Genomic DNA, 7,551 nt, shown 5'->3' with positions numbered 1-7,551 from the left:
CCAAGAGATGGAAGAGGTAAGAAGTTCATCCTGAAAATATAGTTTGGTGTAATTCTGTTGTGACAGAGCTTCCCTCTGAACGTGCTCTCCTACTGACTGCCCTATCCCAGTCTTGTTTATCTTGCAGCAGTTTTTAAACGCTTCGCTGATTCCCACGTTAGGAGAAGACAGGCGCCATCTTCAAATCCACAGATTCCAAGGAGAGAATAAAATATTCTCAGAAGAGCATCTTCTCTCAGAAGAGTGCATAAACGCTTTGTGGAGTCAGCACAGTTTAGGTTAGGTAGGCACATAGTAAGTCAAAGTGTAAAAAAAGTGGAGGAAGAAATACTGCATTGTAGAATAAGATATTCAGATATGGTGCGAATGTTTAAGGCAGCTGATGCCCGAAACAGGCAAGTCAAGGAAGAAGGTCTCGGTTTGGAGGACATTTTGCATCTAAAAGGAATTCTCTTCTCCTAACATCAATGACTAGCACTACAGAGCGTGTCTTCTTCCTCAAGGCCAGTGATGCTTCCGATACCAGCTGCTTTCATTTTTCAACTGTGGTCCAAAGAGAGGACAGAAATGAAAAAGAATTGCAATCAGCCAAAAGAGATAGCAGTAGCTGGGTGCAGTGGCTCATGCCTATAATCTCAGCACTTTGCGAGGCAGAAGTGGGAGGACTGCTTGAGCCCAGGAGTTCGAGACCATCCTGGGCAACATGGTGAAACACTATCTCTACATAAAATACCAAAAAATTAGCAAGGCATGATGGCATGCTCCTGTTGTCCCAGCTACCCAGGAAGCTCAGGAGGGAGAAGGATCCTGAGCCTGGGAGGTTGAGGCTGCAGTGAGCCAAGATCGTGCCACTACACTGCAGCCTGGGCAACAGAGATCCTGTCTCAAAAAAAAAAAAAAAAAAAAGCAGCAAACCGAACAGGTCACCAATATGGTGCTGATAACTACTCTGCTAAGACTCTTAGGGATGAACCAGGGAACCAAGAAGCTGATGAAGCCCCAGAACATGCTTATCATGATGAGAGGCACCATGAGGCTGTGATATGCCCATGATTGCCACTGGAGCAGCCCACTGGACTCTTAAAGTGAGCAAGAAACCAACTATCGGGCTAAGCCACAGAAATCTGGGAGTGGTATCAGTTGCAGCAGCTTGGGTAGCCTTCACTAATACAGAAGCCGTAAAGGCTGTCTTGATGTGAGGGGATGCTGAGTACCCTGGAGCAGTAGGAGGAAACAAGGTCAGAGGGGAAGCAGGAGCCCAGTCATGTACGGGCATGGCAAGGAATTTGGATTGTAGTGTAATTAGTGGGGTTTAAAGCAAGAGAATATTCTGTCCCAATCCCCAATTCACTGTACCACCTAGCCTATCCCACCCACAGCAGCCTAAGAAGTTGATTCAGGTGCTAAATCTTGAGGCTCCATCCCTGCTTGAGGAATGCAGATTCCCTGTGAGTCTCAGTCTCTCTGGGAAGGGAGTTTGTGGGAGAGGTCCAATCCAGGGACAGGTTCTAAGGGCAACCAGCAGGAGGAGCCTCTGCCCAAGGGACAAAGGGGAAGAGTTACTTAGGGTAAAACAAGAGGTAGTCCCTGTGCACCCCAAATGTCTACCTGAGCCCGGTGCAAAGGGGGACTCAGCTACTCAGGCAACCACAGACTGTCCACTTAAAGGGACTCTCAGGGACACATGGCCTTCACTGTACAGATGAGAAAATCAAGAGTCAGGACCATAGAAATGCTCAGGTTCATACAGTGAGACAGGAGTGGGGCTGCCAGAGGCTAGTCTGAGAGTGCAAGAACCTGGTGCCAAAACCAGCTCTTCCATATTCTGCCTATGACCTTGAGAATAAGAAGAACCACCCTGAATGGAGGCTGTGAGGACCAACCGAGTTAACATAGGATGTACCCAATAATGTCTGGCACGTAGAAGGCCCTCATTATAAGATGCTCAGTATAGCACTGCACTTCAGTGGGGATAACACTGAACCCACCACTGCCCACTGCTATAGTGGGGAGAAACACTTTCCCAGGCCGCCTGAAGTTCATGCTGGGGCCTGGCTATCTTCCCACCCCAAGCACCCTGACAGTTACCAGGGGTTCATCTTGAACGGAACACTTCTTTCTGTGTTCCAAGGACTGCTTTCCTAAACTCTATGAAAAGAAGAAAAAGGATGAGGAGGAGGAGGAGGAGGAGGAGGAAGTAGAGAAGGTGGAGCAAGAGAATAAAGAGAAGAAACGGGAGGCAGAGGAAGAAGCAGCCAGCTTATGTTGCTGACAGGCAGCTCTTGGGGACATGGTGTGCCCGTTTTTGAGAAATCGCAGGAGTTTTTCTCTGGCCTCAAATCAAAGGACCGGCCCCTCTTCTAAGCAAAGGTTGTGTGTTTATCTTGTGAGCACAATAAATCCCATACCTGCTTGGGTCCCCTCTGCTGGAAGCCTGGAGTGACACACATGACCTGCCTCCATAGCGTGCAGGGCCTGCCTTAGGGGAGGATCCCTGCTTAGAAGCCTCACTCCAGAATCCACCCTACCTTCCTACACTTTTTAATCTTTGCCTTGAATGCTTACTTCTAACTTTATTTCCCCACATTTTAGTATATATTTCCATGTAGATTGCTTTCAGTCATTTCTGGGGAAAGCTGCGAAGGAAGGAGAAAGTGGCTTCATTCTCTGCTCTGCTTAGACCAGCAGGACTCTCCTGCCTCAACAAGTCGTCTGCCTCCATGAATGCAGTCGCTGAGCTGGCCAACTTCCTGGCACGCGTGTCCAGCTGTCGGCTTGCTCTGAACTGAGGTCCCCAAAAGATCCCCAGACCATCAGTTGAGCTCACAGAAGATCACCCTCCAGGGGGCCTTTGAGCAAACCTTGTGAGGCAGGGAAAAGGAGAGGGACATGACTCAGCCAGGAAACTGGAAACCCCCCATATCCCTAACCACCTCCACAAACTCCAAAGCCAGCCCTGTGCTCTCAGCTGATGCCAAGAACTGCCCACTACCAATACTTCCCACCCCCGTTCAGGGCCAAGGACAAGGGATTTGGCTGGGCTCCTCTACCCCTCCTTCTTGGGTGCAGAGTTGACATGTTATAGGAAACACTCTCTCTGACCCTTCTCCAAGATGCCTGAGTAGCCCCCAAGTCAATCCCTTCCCTACTCTGGTATACAACTCTCATCTTTAACATGTGGAGTGGGAGAGGGATAACCTCCAAAGGTCACACTAGCTCGGCTCCTCCCCATCCAGCATCCACTAATCATTTCCTGAGTACCAGCTCTGTGCCTGGCCCAGGTCTGGGGATCTTTTGGGGACCTCAGTTCAGAGCAAGCTGACAGCTGGACATGCATGCCAGGAAGCTGGCCAGCACAGTGGCTGCATTCAAGGAGGCAGACGACTCACTGAGGGAGGAGAGTCCTGCTGGTCTAAGCAGAGCAAAGAACGAAGCCACTTTCTCCTTCCTGCAGAGCTTTCCCCACTGAACAGAAGGAAGAGCCTGTTCACACAGAGAGATGTGGTGATACCATGAGCTGGGTGGGGCAGTAAGAGACACAAGGATTTCGCACTGTTAGCGCAAAGATGACAGACTGACCAGCTGGTTAGCGGGTCAGAGAAGGCTTCCCAGAGGAGGGGACATTTGGTCAGGGCCTTAAAGGTTAAGTAAGAATTGGCCAGAATCATAGAAAAAAATAAGAATTTTTCTATATCACTTTATTTGTTCACTTCCAGAATCTCTTTTTATCTTTCAGACTCATGACTCAGTAAGCTGGGATTTAGAATACGTAAACGTATAGCTCTGGGAGTCTCTTTATTCCTATTTTCTGACTGAGATTATTAAGGCCTGGAGAGGGGAAGGGACTACCCCAAGGTCACACAGCAGGAGATTAGTGAGCAGATCCTGAAATCTGCATCACCGGACTTCCAGCCTAATGTCCCCACCACAATAACTCATTCACCCCCTTTTCCTTTTCCAACCACCATCTGGCCTGACCAACTGCCCTATCCCTCCCAGCCAGACTCAGGACAAGTTTTATAGGGAGGTAACTGATTGGGGTGGGGGTTAGGGAGTAGAAGGGAGAGTTTAACCCCACAATGTTTTCATACTTGGGATCTGAAAACACGATTTCCCCAGCAAAGAAGCTTAGCGTTAAGCGGAAAATCGGCTTGGAAGGATGTGATATCATTTATAACAGTACATTAAATGCAAGCTGAGAACCTGATATATTTTAGGAACATTCAGCACACTCTAGACTAATAAACATTTTACAATATTATTGCACATGTTCATTTCACTTTGTACAAATAATCATTCCCTTCACATCTAATAAGTCTGTTTGACACATAAGTGGTCTTGGGCAAACACCTCAGAGGGCCTTGTTTTTCTGTGCATTGATCATTTATTTGTGTAGCCTGCTGGGACAGTGACTAATGATTTTGAGGGTTTAAACGTCCTCAAACATCGTCTTTGTCTCTCTGCCTGTTATCGTATAAATGTAAAATAATTTCATCTTGGCCCCAGAATGTATTGTTTTTCATGTATGAAAAATGCCTGTCCTTTCCCTGCCTGGCATGGCATCAATCAGTTTAAAACAATATTTGGAGGAGCCCTGGTCTGCAGGTCTTCCAGCAAGCTCTTGAGGTCCCTGGGAGACAGGCCCAGAACACCACTTACTGGGGAATTTCCAAACAAACCTGCCATCACCACTGCATCAACTCGGAAGCCTTGTCTCCCTACAAGATAGGCAATGAGTCCTGCCCTTCCAAGGCCCAGTGAACAGAGACTCACTACTGATAGCCTTCTCCTTTCAATTCCGAGAACATTTATGGAGGTCTCTGGGGCCTGGCACTGCTATGCTAGGAGCTGGGGGAACAGGGATGAAGCCAACATGTTCCTGGCCTACAGAAACTTAGAATCAAGGGAAGGTCACCACTAACTCAAAGCCCCTGTGTAGGAAACAGAAAAAGGTGCCCCATATGGGTGAACTCAGCCACTTGAGCTCATCACTTGGAGAACAGGTACCTTTGTATGAATTAGAAAAAAAGCACTCTTCCCTCCAGAGAGGTACAGCCCTCACATTAGGGTACATTCCTCAGCTGGGTGTTCCTGTGCAGTGTACAACCTAAACAAATGTACAAAGAGGCCACCCTGCTGGAGTAGGGTGGAAGGCCAGTGGGTAACAGACAGACAAAAAAACAATGCTATGGAATACATGTCCCATAAAAAGATAAGCCATTAAGAGTGGAAGACCAGAAGGAGGATAGCTGATAAGGCAAGAGGCTTCATGGAGGAAGGAACCTTTGAGTTTGGCCTTGAAGAAAAAGTAGGTGAGTGGTAGGAAAAGAAGGGAAGCATCCCACCGCATCCACTGAACAGAAGGAAGAGCCTGTTCACACAAACATGAGGTCAAGGAAGCTGGCCATTTGGAGAGACTGAGCATAAGAAGAAAGAAAAGGAGGAGGAGGGATGAGACAAGAAATGAGTGTTTGTTGAGTGAATAAGGGGGTGAACACAGAGATGAAAGGACAGCCAGCCAGATGGGTGGATGGATGAATAGAAGGTAGAGATTATATTAAAAAGTTTCAGATTTCTTGAATGCCTTACTAAGAAATGTGTGCTTTTTTCCGCAAGCAGTGGGTGATGTATTCAGAACCATATTTTGGACACTCTGACCAAAATGAACCGGGGAAAGCAAGTTTGGGTACCAAGGGGTTCTCTCCCTGGGCCTCACCTAGAGTGACCATTTGGATTCATCTTGTAAGGAAAAGGGAAGGGAGAAAAGTAATGTTATCACCAGCCTTCTAGGATAAATGATATATTCCCAACTGAGCCATGGGAAACTGAGGCTCAAAAAGTGATTTGTCCAAAGTTACCTGTCTATACAGAGCCAAGAATTGACCCCATCTGCCCAACTGCAGTTTGTGCCTCATCTGCTCATGCACATCTGCTTGAGGAGATGGCCTGAAACTGAGCCACATAACTCCTCTTGCCCAAGGATCCCCCAGGCCTAGTGCGTACTCACTCGAACCTAGCACCAGTTGCTAAATACAGGCCGCACTGGCTCTGTGGGGCCTCCATCGGCACCTCCTCCCTGCCCACTTCCAGAAGAACCTGGAACAAATTCATGGGGCAAGAAATCTGGACTAGGCTCTCGCTGTGACTTCTCTCTCACCCCTCAACCATCTTCACCGCACATAGTTTGCAACCAGTGTAACATGCTCTCTTACCCTTTCTGGGCCTTTGCATATGTAGTACTCTCTGCATGACTCTTTCATGCTTTCCCTGTCTAGCTAATGCCTTCTTGTACTTCAAAGCCAGCTCAAATGTCTCCTCTGCTAGGAAGCCTCCTCTGATCCCCATGGCTGGGAAGGGACATCCTCTATGCTTCCATGGCTTTTGACTTTTCTCAAGATGGCACTCATGTTTTTATATTTTTTGTTGTCTAGTTGTATCATCTTTGTCTATCCCACTGTGAGCTGCTGGAGATCAGAGGGTATATTTGATTCATCTCCAAGATTCTCAGCATGATCACAGGGCCTGGTGCAGAGTAGAGCCAGAGGGCAGTGGAAAGATAGATAAGCGATTGGATGGATGGGTGGATGAACAGATAGATGGGTGAACAGATAGACAAACAGCTTCTTAAGGGAAAAAAACTTTGGACTTGACTCTTCCACCTCCAAGAAGAGTCTCCGGATCTGGGGAAAAAAGTCTTAAAAACTGAGGCTCTTGATCACACAGAATAACTGAAGATAAAAATGTATAGGTGCATAGGCCGGACACAGTGGCTCACACCTGTAATTCCAGCACTTTGAGGGGCAAAGTCAGGTGAATCACTTGTGGTCAGGAGTTTGAGACCAGACTAGCCAACATGGAGAAACTCCGTCTCTACTAAAAATATAAAAATTAGCTGGGCGTGGTGGCAGGCACCTGTAATCCCAGCTACTCAGGAGGCTGAGGCAGGAGAATCACTTGAGCCCAAAAGGCAGAGGTTGCAGTGAGCCAAGATTGCACCACTGCTTTCCAGGCTGGGTGACAGAGTGAGACTCTGTCTCAAGACAAACAAACAAACAAACAAAAACTTACAGTGCATAGACCTGCACATCTGATTCATTCAATTTCACTGAGGTTAAGTCCAAATGATGTGAGACATTATTGTGCTGGCTGGGGTTCAAGGGCAAAGTCACAGAGAATCTTGTACACAGATTTAAGGGTCTTGACTTTTATCACAAGGCTGATGGAGAGCTGGTAGAGGGTTCCTGGGGCATGATAAGGAGCCATCCACATCTCTTGAGTCCTTTAAGTGAGGATAAGATTGAGAGTCAGAGGCATTAGCCTCAGGTATTTCTTCTTGTCCATTCTGCAAAGGCTGGTTAGACAAACTGATGGTCCCCCAGACTTCAGGATGCCCATTCTGGGGCAGAGATGGTGTATTAGTCCGTTTTCCTGCTGCTGATAAAGACATACCCAAGACTGAGCAATTTACAAAAGAAAGAAGTTTAATAGACTAGACTCACAGTTCCACATAGCTGGGGAAGCCTCACAATCATGGTGGAAGGTGAAAGTACG

At 47.4% G+C, this 7,551-nt stretch overlaps 1 pseudogene; it reads right to left on the bottom strand.

The window, feature by feature from the left end:
• Positions 1–498: 498 nt before the first annotated feature.
• On the bottom strand, positions 499–6,111 carry LOC115900759 (annotated as a pseudogene).
• Between the last annotated feature and the right edge of the window lie 1,440 nt (positions 6,112–7,551).

Source organism: Rhinopithecus roxellana, chromosome 12, assembly GCF_007565055.1.
Source record: "Rhinopithecus roxellana isolate Shanxi Qingling chromosome 12, ASM756505v1, whole genome shotgun sequence".
Taxonomy (NCBI): Eukaryota; Metazoa; Chordata; class Mammalia; order Primates; family Cercopithecidae; genus Rhinopithecus; species Rhinopithecus roxellana.
The sequence above is the reverse complement of the archived record's forward strand: the minus strand, read 5'-3'. Positions and strand labels throughout refer to the sequence as shown.